This window comes from Cavia porcellus, unplaced genomic scaffold (genome assembly GCF_034190915.1).
Source record: "Cavia porcellus strain 051 isolate PalLab524CR breed Dunkin Hartley unplaced genomic scaffold, mCavPor4.1 scaffold_6, whole genome shotgun sequence".
In the NCBI taxonomy this organism is placed as follows: Eukaryota; Metazoa; Chordata; class Mammalia; order Rodentia; family Caviidae; genus Cavia; species Cavia porcellus.
The window spans coordinates 59922708-59936102 of record NW_026947489.1 but is presented as its reverse complement, the minus strand read 5'-3'; the positions used below and the strand labels follow the sequence as shown (position 1 = coordinate 59936102).

General features: G+C 53.2%; 1 long non-coding RNA gene across 3 annotated transcripts; it reads left to right on the top strand.

Moving 5' to 3' along the window:
• The first annotated feature begins 3885 nt into the window (after positions 1–3885).
• On the top strand, positions 3886–13395 carry LOC134476459 (uncharacterized). 3 transcript variants are annotated; one of them, XR_010048136.1, is made up of 6 exons: positions 3886–4013; positions 4628–4743; positions 5386–5482; positions 7543–8784; positions 9138–9347; positions 13010–13395. It is a non-coding gene; the product is annotated as an uncharacterized LOC134476459 (long non-coding RNA). The 3 variants fall into 3 exon arrangements; XR_010048135.1 differs by having other exon boundaries at positions 3999–4743; XR_010048137.1 differs by lacking the exons at positions 3886–4013; positions 4628–4743 and adding an exon at positions 4815–5245.

Here is a 13395-nt window from a genome sequence, read left to right as displayed (position 1 = left end):
CTGAGACTCCCTTCCCTCCTTTGAGGTGTCTTCCCCAGGTAAACAAAAACTTCACGGGGGCCAGGGCTTTGCCTCTGAGCATGTGGGACACAGATAGCACCCACCTGCTGGTGTGGGGCTGGGCTGTGGCCTGGTCAGATGTGGGACCAGGAGCAGGGCTGTGTCCTGGGCCCCCATGCACTGAGCATCAGCCTTGAGTACGAAGCGTCACTAGCCTCCTCCTTCCTCGTGGAAGTTTCTAAAGCCTCCAAAGCGTCTTTCTGTCCAAGCTGCCACCTCTGGCTTTGTGAATTAACCTGCATTTTGAAAGCCCATTATCAACAGGAGCTTTTAAGTTTAAAGAGCACTTTAGGCCCTCAAGTCTAGTAAAGTCCTTTTATGTGCAACACCTGTGTGTGAGCACCTAGCCCTTGCCAGGGCCCTGGCTTTGGCTTGTGCCTGCCCCTTCCTCTGTCTTTCTGGCTTTGTTGGGAACTGGGAGCTTCAGTTCATCTACCCTGCTCTTTCCGCTCAGGTTACTGGGTCTTTGGTGCTTCTGTATGGATTTCAGGATTGTTTTTCCCAGCTCTGTGAGGAACAGCATCACTGTCTTGGTGGGAGCTACACTGAATCAGTGTAGTGAATCAGACCTGGCAACACTGTCATTTAAAGACCTTGCCTCTGCTGGGGCATGAACATGACAGGTCTTCCACCTTCGGTGACCCCAACACTTTCTTCCTTTAGGGTTCTGTTGTCTTCACTGTGGAGGTCTCTCTATCCTCAGTCAGGATTGGTCCTGGATGTTTTAGGGTCTCCTCCTCTTAAAGGCTGAGCATGACCTGTTGTGTGGAGAAGCCATGTTCCCTCTGACCCCACCTCTGCAGGGCACTGCAGGGCTGGGCATGGGGACCTGGCCTGTGCACAGTGAGGTGGACTTGGGCGGTGGAAGTTGGCACTGATGGCTTTGGGAATGGGTGGTCCAGGGTATGGACAAGTGCCATGGCTCTGCCCAAGTCACACTGATGTTATGCATGGCCTTAGTGATACCATGGCTAAAGGGGGCCAAGGGTGATGCTGAGATAGCCCACAGCTTCAACCACAAGCTGTGCGGTGTCCTCCCAGGGCTTGGTGACTCCCAGCTTCCATCCCCACCTGCCAGTGGGTGAGCAGTGCTGGCCCTGCCCCTCCTAGCACCACACAAAAATGAGCAAAGTGTATGTGGAAGTCTCTGTGGTTCACAGCGCTCCCCATGAGTGACCATGTGCTTACGGAAAGACACCTGCTCTACAATGGAGCCGTGGCAGAGGAAAAGGAGTCCTGGGAGACAGCCCATGGGTCTGTCCCTCTCTGTCCCCATGTTTCTCAGCACGTAGGTGTGACCGTCCCAGCCTGGTCACTCTGCACATCACTTTGGTTCTTCACAGTTCCCTGCTGTTGACAACAGCCCAAGCAACCATATCAGAAGTGCCTGGAAGCTTGTTAAAAACAGAGGTGGGTCCCAGAGCCTTCACGAGTCACAGACAAGGGGACCCAGGGTGAGGAACAGCGGGGACTTAGCCCCAGATCCCCCTCTCATAGCAGCTTGGCCCAGGGACGCAGCCTCCTCCCTGGAGAGGTGCCACTGTGGGAACTGAGGGTGACTGCCGGAAAGGCTGTAGGCACACCACCACTGTAAGAATAGGGGGGACCCTAGGGTGTGTTCACGGTGACAGGATGTCCATTACCCTGCTGTAGTCATCATGGGATGGACGCAGTGACCAAAACTTCACCCTGTTCCCAAAATACGTCCCAGTGTAGAAGAGGAGGAGGAGGTGAACAGTATGGTGTCTAAACCTAAAACGCACTGCAGTGAGAGACACCGCTCCACTGATCCCTCAGGTCCTCCCGCTTGCTTCAAGCACGCTGGACCCCTCCTTCATGGACGCTTTCCGAAGCAGCCTAGAGGTCCCTGCCTGTGTCATGAGTTGTGTTACAGTGGCTGCTTCAGTGCCCTGAACTGATTCAAAACCTTTCCTTTTCATGGTGATTTTGGCTTCAGGGAAGTGGCAGAAGTCATGTGGTGACAATGTATCTTTTACAGTAGTAAATTTTTTTCATTTAAACACACATCATATTTTGATCAGCTCTTGTATGTGTCAATCAAAAGTTTCTGAAAAAGCTGCTCAGGCAAGAACTTGTTCTCCGTGGCCACCTCCTGGGTGTGTCTGTGTAAGGGGAACTGGCCGGGCACCAGGGTGCAAGGAGGTGCCACCTCCCCTCGTGTCTCCGGTGTGAGGCCCAAGGCCTGCTCTGAGCCAGGTCGTGCCAGGTGGTGGGGTCACTGAGGCTCAGCGAAAGCAGCCTGCCAGACTGGGTCTTTCCTGGCCTCATTAGTGAGGCGAGGCAGGCATGCCCTGTAATTACCCTGTGTACACCCTGCTTCTGCCTGACACACAGCTGGTGCTGTTGTGAACTGGCATGGGGCTGCATCTGCAGTCTGGAAGCCTGCTCCACCAGCCCACCCAGCTGTGCTCCTGCTGCGGCTCGTGATGGCTGGGTCACGTGGGTGCACATGCACAATATCGGTAGGTGGCACGGACGCTGGACACTGAGCAGCAGAGGGCGTGGCCTGCTTATCGTGGGCCAGAAGCTGCTGGGAGGAAGGGAGCTATTTTCCTTTTTCATTTGGAAAAATGTTAGGAAGCATTCGGTGGGCAGGTTCTGAGATCCTTGAAGCAGAGGACCAGGGAAAAGAGCTCCTTCCTGGACCTGGGATGTGTGCCCGGTTCCTCGCCCAGACTCCGGGCCACTCACATATCCTGATCTGAGGGTGACTTTGTCACGCCTGATGACATAGGATCTGACAGCCCAAGTGTTTTTAAGACTTTTAGAATCTATTTTAGCAATTGGACTGAAATGTACATTGCTTGGAGGTGCAGGAGGCAGTGGGCACAGGGTGGTGGGCAGGAGCCAGAAACAGGGAGCTGAGTTTGGGTCGTGGCTCTGCACTCACAGCCTTGTTGCTGCTGATTCACCTGCCAGGTGGGAGGAGCCTGAGCTTCAAAGCAGGTGTTGGGGGATGGAGCCTATCAAGGAGACTACAGACAAGTTTCCAGCAAAAAGAACCTGGTGTCAGAGCCCCTAGGACACTGAGATGCTGGGATCAGGAAGCAGCAGAAGGGACATGTGTTTTTCTCTCCCTCCCTTGTCGCTAAACTGGAGAGGACAAGGGGTGGCATGATGGTCCCTTTGGTGACATAACGAACCCCCCTGGGCTAGGGCTTCCAGAAGTGCTCATCGACTCCCTTAGGGTTCTGTGTTTCACGAGCACGATGTGTGCCAAGCTGTCCACTGGCCAAGGCTAGCCAGTCCTCTGAGGGTGACCCCTTCTGCCCCCAGCCACACTTTCTCTGACTCTCTACTGCTTCCCAGTTTTCAGGGCCTGCATGCAACCACTTGCATTGTCCAGCATGAGCTCCATTTCCAGCTCATCCATCAGTAATCATGGTTCCAGCCGCACCCCAGTTCCCGCGCCATGGAACCCAGCACACACTTGCATTCTGGGATCAGGATGAGATTGTATTTGGGGCCATTCATGTTTGCTGACCACAGGGAGCAACTTTTTCTGAGGTGACTTGTGTCTTTTGGTCCCTTTCCTTCCAAAAGGACAAAGAAGATTCTAGGCCATCTCCAAAATGCTTAGCACCTCCTACTGTCTTCAAACTTGGATTGAGGTCAGTAGAGAAGTAGGTAAGAAACTGGTGCTGGCTCACCCATGGTGCACGGTATGAACACACCCTCTTGTGCTCCTGGTAGGGTTGGATGGAATTGGTTGGTCTCGAGCCAGGGAGGCCGGACCATTTTCCAGTGGTGGCTTCCTGTAGGGTGTTCCCACCACATCCCCAGCCATGCCTCTTCCTTGTGGACAGGACTTTTTCCAAACCATCTTCTCTGGAGACTCAGCTGCATTCCCAGTGTCAGGAGAGCCCTTCCCAGCACACTTTGTGGTGTCACCTTGGACATGTCCCTGAGGCTCCCATATCCTCTGTAACGAAGTAAGCAGACAAGGTGAACTATTTTTATTTTCCTCAAGGCCTGAGAAAGGAAGTGCCACTGTGGGGTCCCTACTGTGGAGCTGAACCCCTACCCCAAGACCAAGCTTAAGGAACAGCACTGGGACAGCAGGCAGGCACCAGGGTAGAGAGGGAAGGGGCCACTCTCCTTTCCTTGTTCACTCAAGACTCAGGTGGGCCAAGGGCAAAGGTGTCATCTAAGCAGGATTGTGTCCTGACAGCCCCATCTGAGTTCCCAGGAGCAAAGGGCAGGAAGCCTGGGGCAGGGTTCTTCCCACGCACCCATGCACACATGCATGGGAGCACACAAGACGCTTTACCACAGTAAATACTGATACCTCTCCAGGAAGGAGAGGCTCTAGCATGAGGTCTATAGCAATAACCATACGCTGGCCAGGAGTGTCTTAGGCTTTGAAGGGCATCACTGAAGTCTTGATGGTGACCTGCAGATAACCATCCAGCCCGTCAGCACACTCTGACCCCACTCTGAAAGAGGGTGGGGAGGTTGTCTAGGGAGATCGCTGTCTGGTCTACCTGCCCCTTCTCCTGAGCTGCGGTCTTCCTCCCAGTGCCCTGCTCTCCTTCCTCATGCCCAGGACAGCTGGTGTCTCTGCCCTGGCAGAATATCCCACACCATACTCTGACCTGAAGGCAGAAGGAGATGAGATGAAGGACATGAAGATTTTACTGGACGGAGCGTCTTTGGAATGAGGTGCACTGCCAAAGAAGGCTGGGTGGGGTTCCGGGTTAGGGCTAGGGTTAGTGTTGGGGTTAGGGTTAGGGTTAGTGTTGGGGTTAGGGTTAGTGTTGGGGTTAGGATTAGGGTTAGTGTTGGGGTTGGGGTTAGGGTTAGGATTAGCTTGGGAAGCAGCATGACAGGCTCTGCCCAACTCCAGCACAGAGGCTGTGATGCTGGTAACTGGGACTTAGCCACCGCCCTCCGGGTAGAAACAAATGTGCCCTTCCAGCAGTGTCATCACAGCTGACTACTGCCCACTGCAGACTGCTGTGGACTTTGCAAGCTGTATCCATCTAGCGGGGCTACATACCTCCAAGGTCAGGGCCTGCCTCAGTTTCCTTGCTGTGCTCAGGTGTTGGCTAGGAGCCCAACCTGCGGACATGGTAGATGGCTCAGCCCACGTGGTCTGTGTGGGCTTCTGCAGTGGACATGTGTGACTCCCTCTGTGACCACCACTTCAGGCTGCACACAGAACGTTAGTCCTCAAGGCTGTGTGGGGCCCCCTTCTGGTTGCGTTTTCTGGCTTAGTCCTGGTGGCCCTCAGCCCCTGTAACCACTAACCTGACCCCACACTGCTGGTGCATGGATGCCTGAGTCTCCCCTCCTCCTCCCCAGCATCCGGTGTCTCTGGCTGGAAAGCACTGATGCTCTCACCCAGGACATGGGCACAGAGATCATGTGGAGGAAGCAGCCCTGTAGCTGGGGCAGAAGGGTATGTGGCCTGGCTGGGGCGGCGAAGTGCTGGGCTGGCCTGGACGGCTCTCGGAGACTGGACAGTCCCTTCCTCAGCCCTGGGGGTCTCTCCATCTCCCTCAGTCTCCTTCAATCTCTGTCACTTTCTAAGAGGATCCTCACTTTTGTAACTTGCCCAGGCTCAGGGATCCCCCAGACCAGGCTGGCCTGCATAGTGTTCTGGGATTGGATTAGCTGCTCTTCCTGGCTGGCTCCTGGCCTCCAACCAGCTCCTAGCAGCAAGGAGCCCCCATAATCCATTTACTCTGAGCACATAAAGCTTTGGGGGGTACCCTGCTCCAAACTACTATGGTGAGCAGCCCCACACAGAGTGGGGCCCCTGGAAATTCAGCTTTCCAGCATCTGCCACCCTCCCCTGCCTGAGCCCCAGTGGTTCAGGCCTGGCCTCCAACCCTGCCTGGCCCTTAGCCCACCTCAGTGCTGGAGACCTGCCAGGGGTGAGCTGGTCCTCCCCCCCCCCCCACTGCTTTCTTTCCTCTTTGGGGTCTCCTGATGTAGGAGGCTGAGCTACACCCCGAACCCCTCTGTGTCCTTCCCAGAGAAGATCAGTGAGTGGATGGTGTTCACTGGCTTGCTTGACTTTGTAGGCTATGAACATTGACTGGGTGTTCAGATGCAGAAATTTGATTTTTCTTTCTTTTTTTGTGCTGGGGATTGAACTCTGGGCCTCTGAACTAAGCTACAGCCCAGTCCTTGTTTAATTTTGAGACAGGGTTCTACTAAGACATTAAATTGCCCAGGCTGGATGAGAACTTTTTTATTTTTTGGTGCCAGGAATCTAACTCATAACTCATGCTTGCCAAGCAGGTGCTGTGCCACTGAGGAATATCCCTGGCCCTGGGTAGGAACTTTTGATTCTCCTGCCCCAGCTTCCTAGACAGCTGGGATTACACATGTGCACTTCCACCTGGTCCTAGCTGCAAAAATTTGAAGAGAAGGAAGGAAAGGAGGAAGGATGAAAGGGAGGGAGGATCGAAAGGAAGGGAAAGGAAGAAAAAGGGGAGAAAAATCACTTAACATTATTTTTTTAAATTTTAAACTGCACCAAACCATTGGGTGGGCTGAAGGGCCACCTCTCCTGACCTGGGGCAGGACCCAGAGCCTTTTCCTAGGCTGCCCCTACACAAGCTCCAAACCGCCTCCTCCTGGAGGTCAGAAGCGCCCAGTCTCCAGGTGATATTTATTCATGACCACACTTCCCTCCTCCCAGGCTTCATTCTGAAAAGCCCTTCCAGAGTTGTTAACGAACATTTGAAAAGCGGGAGGCCCCGAGCTTTGATCCGGCTGCTTAATTGCCTTTACTAATCACACAGAGATCAAGAGGATGGAAACAGCCCACAGGGGTTGGGTGGGGGAGTTCCAGGCCTCTTGATGCAAGTTTTGGAGGAGGAGGAGGGGAAGGTAATAGACTGGGCTACAGCCTGAGACTTGCCTCACTCAGTGCTCTAATTAACCAGACCAGCCTTCCTTCGCTGCGGACAGTGCCACAGTCTTGGGGTACTGACACACAGACAGGCCGCTTCTCCAGCCCACCGACCCGGCTGCAGGTTGCCTTCCTAGGGGCTCTGCCCCAACCAGGGAGCCTCCTGCTCCATCTCCTCACCTCCTCTTCCCTCCACTCCCCTCCTCTGCTGCAACCCCCCTTGCCCTCCTCTTCTCTGTTTGCCCCCTCTCTGGTTCTCTTGTCTGCTCCTATCTTACTGGTTTTTCTTGAGAAAAACCTGCTGGGCATGCCTGTGTTTGCTGCTGTGGCCCCTGCATTTTATTTGCTTGGCCCCCTCCTCATTTTAGAGCTACCTCTGTCCTTAAACCCCACCTGAGCTCCCCACCCCAGGCTTCAGGGCCAACTCCAGGGCTCACAGCTGACTTCTCAGGGCCTGTATCCTGGCAGGGCGGGTCTGTGGCCTGCTGTGTGGCACCAGGAGCTGCTTTCACAGTGCCCCAGGGCTCTGCAGCCACGCAGCCACCAAGGCTGCCTGTCCTCTCTCCCAGCGGCTGAATGATGGTGCATTCCATCAGGTCTACATCAGAAGCTCAGCAGCAAAGCGATGTCAACACCCAGCTCCCACCTGGGAAGACTCCGATGGCTCCCAGCAGTGTCTACAGTGAGCCTTCTGCTTCAGGTCCAGTGCCCTGGCATTCATCAGGCAGCAAATGCCAGGGTTCTTACTCCTTACCTTGTGCTCTGGAGCCTGGCCAGGCAACAATGTGCTATCCAGGCCGCACCTCCATACCCCAGATGGCATCCATCGCCCAGAGCCAGGACATATCGTCGGCTCCCCTCAGATGGCCAGCGTGGCGCCCATCCTCCCTCTCCTGACCGGGAGAGCATCCCGCCCCAAACCTGACAGAGTCGCACTGGGTCCCAGTCTGTTAGTACCTCCCGTGGCTCCTCCCAGCCCTGTGTGGGGGGCAGGTTCTGTGGCCCTTCTGTTCCCAAGCAGTGACTTTGCTGAGCCTGGTGACCCTCTGTGCATGCAGGCCCTGGCGTTTCTCCACGGGAGCTGCAGTGCATGAGTGTCGCATTCAGGCCCTGGGGGAAAGCTATGCTCATCCTGCGGCCTGGGAGGGCGGCCTGAGGACCCTTTCCTCTTCCCTCTCTTTCCTACCATCTCTCCTTTAGTCTGTTCTTTATTCATATTTTGTGCCTCTTATAGAAACAAAGTCTTGGGATATTTAGCCTTCTGAGTCTGGTTTATTTCACATATTATTATGGTCTTAAAGTACATTCATTTTCCTCCCAATGCCTCAAATGTCTTTCTTTATGGCTGAGTAGTATTCCTCTGTGTGTAACTGTCATTTTTCACATTCATTTGCTGATGGCATTTGAGGCCTGTTCTTACCTATGCTGACCTGTGACTAGATTAGGTGTTTATTTTGGTGTTTTCAATGGATTTTCCATAAATCTTTAGATTCCATAGTTGAATTCAGCAAACATTGGCAAAGCATGTCCTGGGCAACCGGAACTGTGGTTGGTGTCTGGAACACAAAGATGGGTAAGACAGTGCCTTGTCCCCACTACCCAAACCCCCCCACCTCAGACAGACTGGCCACCAACGAGTGCCAAAGCAAAGCTGTGGGAACCACCAAGGAGTGTGTCTCGTGTGCAACATGACAGAACCACACCCAGAAACACACCAAGCCTGCAAACTGACTCCGTCACAGTGGAGCAAACACGAGTGACCTGGACTCTGCGCTTGGGCTTGACACCCGGAGCACATGAGCAAGGAAGCCGCAAACAAATCCTGGAGTCAGGATCAGGTTTGCCTCCTCGGTGGCCCGTGGATGGCCCGGAACCCTCGGGGTCTTCTCCCTGAGCAGGTTGAGCTTGTCCCTCGGAGGGCAGCGGGTCCCTAGTGCGTTCCTCTCTTCACAGCGCCTCCCACCTCCCCACCCCGCAGCACCCACGTGGGCCCCTCTGTGCTGAGTCCCCTGAGTCTGGAGTCAGGTCTGAGATTCGGAATGTTGGGGTGTTGCTCGGTGTGATAAAAAATGAAGTGAACGTTTGAATTTGTAATCTGATTACAGTAAAAGCCACGTGCCTGTGAGTCCCCCTGACACCGCCCTGCACTTCAGACACACTGATTCGTGCTTCTTGTCGCCCTCCGACACAGCTCCGGAGTCCTCTTGCCTGAGTGTTTCCTGTGGCTGCCTTGAAGTCCGGCATGGACTTGAGTGTTCACAGCAGTTTCTGCCAAAGAAGCGGGAAGCTGCAGCCTCACCGTGTTACTTTCGGGATCCGACACTGCAGGCTTCCGGCCGCTCCCCACAGCTGAAGGGACCTTGAAGGGAAGTGTTTGAATGGACTCAGGACACTGAGGCAGGTGTGACGGTGGATCCCCCCTTCCCCTTCCCCTCGGCTCTCCTTTCCTTCCCCTGCCTCCGCCTCCCTTTCCCGCTCTCTCCTCTCCTTCCTGCTCCTGGTCTCAGGAAGGAACCAGCCCAGCTCACAGAACTGGTCTGGCGGCTGTTCGCAGTTGTGGCTGGTCTCACAGGTCTTCGTGGCACGGATGTGGGTGTCCCGGATGTGGGTGTCCTGGGGGAAGACTGGCTTTCTCCCAAGACAAATCTCTCCCTTAGCAGCGAGGGCCACTGGCCCCTCAATTCTTTTTCTTTTCTTTTTTTTTTTTTTTTATTATGTTTGCAGTGCACAATGATTACATTCCTCACGGGGAATTGGCACATGTATGTAACACGTGTTAATTTTCTTTCAGCCCCTTCTCTTTCTCTCTCTTCTCCTCCATCTTAAGCTCCTTCCCATTTACAAAAGACCTATCTCCGTGTTTGCTAATTTGTCTTTATTTATACTTTGGATTTTTCATATAAGAGAAACTATGCAATATGTAAGCTGAGTCTGATTTCTTTCATTGAATATTATGGTCTTAAGGTTTGTCCACTCTCTCACAAGTGACCCAACTCTGTCCTTCTTTACCACAGCGTAGTACTCCACTGTGTGTGATGTTACATTTTCTTGTAACTTCCAAGATGTAACTATTATGAACTGTGCTGCTACGTACATGGGTATAAATGGATCACTGTAATATGATGTCTTTCACTGTTTCGGAAAGAAATCTAGAAGGAGAATAGCTAGGTCAAATGGAATTTCCAGTTCCAGTTTTTTATGTCTCCATACTGGTCTCTATAGTGTTTGTACTAGTTTACATTCCCACCAATATGTAAAAATGTTTCTTTTTCCCTGCAGCCACTCCACCATTTGTTATTTGATTTCTTGACAGTAACATTCTTTCTGGAGTGATCTCTGTATAGTTTTAATGTGCTCTTCTCTAACGGCCACCAATGTTGAGCATTGCTTCTTGCATTTATTTAATCCCCTAAATTCTATCACACAGAACCCCAAGGTCACCAGGGAGGGGCTGTCCAGTGGCAGGAGCAAGAAGAGGCGGGGAGGGCAGCAGGTAGGAGATGCAGGTATCCAGAGTGGAGTGGGCAGGGCAGCCACGGGTCCTGGCTTGGCATAAGGGCACCAGGAGACCTTCTCCCTGCAGCAGTGCAGCCCGGTGTGCAGCAGAGGCTGCGGAGGAGCCCATGGGACTACAAGCTAATCCCAGGGGACTGGCCCCTGGTTACCCAGCGTGGCCCAGTCACAGCAGCATTACCTGGTGGCCAAACACACCTCCCACATACCCTGTCCTTGTGTCTCTCCACCTGGCACCTAATGCCACCATCTCTGTGTGCCCAGTTGCTGTTACCACTGGGCTCTGGCTACCACTGGGTCCTGGGCAGCATCCTGCAGCACAGCTCTGAGAGGCTGGCGCAGACCTAAAGCATCGGGAAAAGGCCACTTGCCCTGGAAGGATGCCAAAGGTCACGTGGCCTCAGGTGGGTGACGAGAGGAAGGGAGTTGAGTTAATTTTCTACTGGCTCAGGGAAAATGAGCATTAACAGAGCTCACCGCAGAGCCTCAGAGACCACACGCAAGAGTGGAGAAGGAAATGGAAGCCTGTCCACTCCCTTGGTTCCTTTCCACCTCTTCCTTCTAGGATGCCACTAGAGAATGAGGCTCTGCTGTCATGATCCTGTAGTTTTCACTGTGGACTGTTTGTCTCGGGTGCTGTTTGATTACCTTAAATGGCCACGGTGTATTTCAGCTCACACGAGGGTGTGTTAGGGTTTATGTAACCTTTTGCTGTGGACTTCACTTTCATCAGAACTTCCATTGTGGGTAACTGGCAGGGTGCTGCGGTCTGGGTTCCCTGAGTGCTTGGACCTGGGTGCTGAGGGAGCCGAAGATGGAAGGGGCAGAGCAGAACGGAGATGTGAGGATTACAGCTCGGGTCTAATGTAGCAGCTATTGTAGGAAGGGCTTCTTGCTGGTTGCTTAATTGAAAAAGCTGTGAGCCCTGAGGGAGACGTTCTAGAAGACACATAAATATCCTGTTTACATTTCAAGCTAATACAAAAGTCAGTCTGTCCTTCCTTCCTTCCGTCCATGCATCCTTGTCTGCCCCATGCTGACTGGAGCTTTTTCCCTTGGTATAAACCACATCAGTGATCAATTGTGGCCTGGGTTCCCTGGAGCCTTGAAACAGGATGGCAGTTTGGAGAGAGTGGGGTGACCAGTGAACCCCCAGAGTATGTAAGGGCTTCTCACTGGGGATCATTTTCCATCTTGAACCACAGGGTGGTCACAGGGTCAAAATTTAAGCTGTGCAATTAAAAATAAGCAGTTTTGAGGGTATTTTATGCCTCCACAGGAACATTTTTACAGACAGAGCACTGTGAGAGCTGAAGCCAGCCGTGGGGTGCCAGTCCCCCCCGAGGTCTGCCTTCTCTCAGGCTTTCCACACTGGGCACTGCAGTGTTCTGTCGAGCACGCCCTGCCGAATCTCCCACAGCTGTCCAACCCGGTTTCTGCAGAAGCAAAGACTCACTCCCTTTGGGGCCTTTTCCTCCACTGAGTCTTGTTCTGTTCCCTGAAGACATGATTTCATCTTAGGGACAAGTGTGGTACCCACTTGGGAAGCATTTGGGGCCTGCCAGCTCCCCTGGCCCTGGCCAAGCTCCACAGAGAAGCGAGGACCACCGAGAATGCTGTCGCCTGGGGTCTCAACTCAGACCCAGAGCTCTGAGGAAGTCTTTGATTAGCAAACAGTCACCCTGTGATTTTTAGTGCACAAATGATGCTATTGCAAGTCAGTTCATTTATTTAGAAAAACAGTATCGACAGAGGCCCCGCCTGCCATAAATTCCCTGTTCACACCCGCCTCCCCAGTTTCCACATGCAGGTGCAGATCCAGAGTTAAACTAGAATGTAACCTTGCTGAGTCACTCTGCCTCAGTTTATCCATCTGTTAAACGGGGACACCAGCACTCCTCTTTCACAAAGAATCACAGTATGTGTTGCTCATTAAAAATGAGGTGCTAATTAGCTTGGCTGAATCAGTGCACACCATGTGAATGTGTTGAAATGTCACACTCAACCCTATTAAATGTGCAATTAGCACAAGTTACTCAAAGCAGACAAACAACAGAATCAGACTAGACCTCACCCAGGTAGCATCCAGGCCCACATGTCTGCACCTGGTAGGATGTCACACTGCACCTGCCCGGGGGAGGGGGGGGGCTGCAGGCCAGGCTGGGTCAGCCCCAGGCTGCAGGGTGCCCTGCCCTATCAGGTCCGCTCTGCCATTCCACTGTGGCCACACAGAGCCTCCCTGCTGTGAGCTCTTCTAGCAGGGCTGGTTCTTGCTGTCACTTCTAATGCATTCCTTCCACCCCAGTGTGGTAGACAGGAGCAGCTGTGGGTGGCTTCAAGGGCCGAGGTGTCAGCCAGGATGGGCACTGCTCCGTACATCTCCCTGGGGGACTCACAGAGCAGTGGAAACTTAAGAATGAGGAAGGAAGAGAGCGAGGAAGAGAGGGAAGGGTCCAGGAACCAGGAGTCCCCTCTGTGTCTCCCTCTGTCTCCCTCTCTCTGTCTTCTTCTGATCTGCCCCTCTTCTCCCTCTCTCTTCTCTCTCTGCAGGTGTGGGGGGTCACCATCTGTGCAAGGTCCAAGCCTAGGCGAGGCAGAGGCCAGTCGGCCTGGAGCCAGAGTCAGCGCCCTGGACACAGCTCCTTCCCATCTGCCCCGTCTGTGTTTTGATGACTAAGTAACCACTTCCTTGAATTCTCCACAACCCCCAACTCCAGGCTGATGCTGTCTACGAGAAAATTTTTGCTTGTGCTTGGCAAAATGAGAAAAAAAAAAGAGTAGACTACAGTGATTTTTAAACATTTTTTTTCAGTACTAGAAACTGAAACTTGTGATCCTCTCACCTCAGCCTCCCAGAGTGCCGAGATTATACCCTGTGCCACCATCCCTGACTTCACACACATTTTAAATTAAAAGAAATGTTCATTCTGCCGTTA